This window comes from Bison bison, unplaced genomic scaffold, assembly GCF_000754665.1.
Source record: "Bison bison bison isolate TAMUID 2011002044 unplaced genomic scaffold, Bison_UMD1.0 scf7180017851753, whole genome shotgun sequence".
In the NCBI taxonomy this organism is placed as follows: Eukaryota; Metazoa; Chordata; class Mammalia; order Artiodactyla; family Bovidae; genus Bison; species Bison bison.
The window spans coordinates 11,876-14,407 of NW_011482326.1; positions in this window are offsets into that span (position 1 = coordinate 11,876).

Below are 2,532 nucleotides of genomic sequence, written 5' to 3' on the forward strand. Positions count from 1 at the left end.
GCTCAAAAATCACTGCAGATGGTGATTGCAGCCATGAAATTAAAAGACACTTGCTCCTTGGAAGAAAAGTTATGACCAAACCTAGATAGCATATTATAAAGCAGAGACAATACTCTGCCAACAAAGGTCCGTCTAGTCAAAGCTATGGTTTTTCCAGCAGCCATGTATGGATGTGAGAGTTGAACTATAAAGAAAGCTGAGTGCTGAAGAATTGATACTTATGAACTGTGGTGTTGGAGAAGACTCTTGAGAGTCCCTTGGACTGCAAGGAGATCCAACCAGTCCATCCTAAAGGAAATCAGTCCTGAATATTCATTGTAAGGACTGATGCTGAAGCTGAAGCTCCAATATTTTGGCCACCTGATGCGAAGAACTGACTCATTGGAAAAGACCCTGATGCTGGGAAAGATTGAAGGCAGGAGGAGAAGGGGACGACAGAGGATGAGATGGTTGGATGGCATCACTGACTCATGGACATGAGTTTGAGTAAACTCCAGGAGTTGGTGATGGACAGGGAGGCCTGGCGTGCTGCAGTCCATGGGGTTGCAAAGAGTCTGACATGACTGAGTGACTGAACTGAACTGAAGTGAACTGACCTGCTCAGACTCTAGAGTGAGTGGTCTAGGTGGGAACATTATTCATTAATTGTGTGGTCTCCTTCATGACTCCCTTTGAACTGATTGTTGAATTTTCTTTAAAATATATTGGATTCATTTTTTTTTTTTTGTACAAATGATCTGTTACAGTGTTTAATTATCTCATATTTAAATGTGATATATTGCTACTTTTATTCAGTTTTAATTTAAATCTTTCGATAGAAAAATTTTTTGTAAGTTTTGTTCATTTTTAAAAGGTGAATTCATTTCTATTTTTAGTTGTATTTCATATCCTACTAACTTTTCTATATAATCGTTGTTGCTGTAGCTGAATATTTGATTTGTATATGTTGGTTTTTATTAGGCAGCATTACTTAAGCTTCAAATTCATTTTAAATTTGCTTCTTAATACATCGATTTTATTGTTGCTGTTTTAAATGAACAGACTTTCAGAGCACTTTTAGTTTCACAGAAGAATTGAGCAGAAAATACATAGTTCCTACATAACCCCTCCTCGTTTCCCACACAGCCTCCTCACTACCAACATCTCTACAGAGAAATACCTTTGTTACAATCAATGAATCAACACTGGCACATCATTCCAAGCCTGTGTGGTGGTGGTGGTTTATTCGTGAGGTCGTGTCTGACTCTTGCGACCCCATGGACCGTAGCCTGCCAGGCTACTTTGTCCATAGAATTTCCCAGACAAGTACACTGGAGTGGGTTGCCATTTCCTTCTCTAGCCCACCGTTTACATCGTGTTTCATTTTTTGTGTTGTACATTCTATGGGTTTGGACGAATGCATAATGTCAGGTATCCACAGTTACAGTGTCACACAGAATGGTTTTCCTGCCCTAAAAATCCCGAGTTAGATCTCTTTATCTTTCCCTCCCCAGACTCCTGGCAACCACTGATCTTTTTATTGTCTTCAGTTTTGCCTTTTCCAGAATGCCATGTACTTGGAATCTTCTTTCACTTATTAATATGCCTTTAAGATGCCTTCATGTCTTTTTGTGGCTTGATAGCTGTGCTTTTTTTTTTCTTTTTACCTATCCATTGTATGGATATGGCTTCCCAGGTGGCACAGTTAGTAAAGAATCTGCCTGCCAGTGCAAGAAAGGCAGGAGATGTGGATTCAGTCTCTGGGTTGGGACGTTCCCCTGGAAGAAGAAATGGCAACCTGTTCCAGTATTCTTGCCTGGAAAATTCCAAGGACAGAGGAGCCTGGTGGGCTACAGTCCATGGGGTCACAAAGAGTTGGACACAACTGAGACTGAGCATGCAGGCATGTGTAAGGATGCACCAGTATCTATTCACCTGTTGAAGGGCATCTTGTTGACTTCTAAATTTCAGCAGTTATAAATAAAGCTGCTATGAGCATCCATGCGCAGGTTTTTGTGTGAACGGAAGTTTTCAACTCATTTTGGATAATTTACAGTTTTTATAATGTCAAAAATAATATGTTCTGCATTATTTAAGATTTTTGTCTCTTTCCTTCCTCTTCTTCTATTCACTATTTATTTTATTATTTAATTACATTGGCTGAGATCTATTACAGTAGCAGGGATGCAGTAGTGGAAAACCTTTATTTTTCTTTCATATATTAAAAGGATATTTCTAAAGTTCTTCACTGCATGTGACTTTGGCTGCAGTTTTTTTTTTTTTTTTTCTATTTAAAATTCTTTATCTGTTAGAGGACATTACATTTTAAGTCTGATTTCTGGAGAACTGTCATTTTCTTTTGTGATAATACGTTACAGTGGTCCATAACGGTGTTTGATGAGTTGTTCCTTTTAGTGCATTTGTAGTTGCAAACACCTTTCTTCTATAGGTGGGCTTCCCTGATAGCTCAGTAGGTAAAGAATCTGCGTGCAATGCAGGAGACCCTGGGTTGATTCCTGGGTCGGGAAGATCCTCTGGAGAAGGGATAGGCTA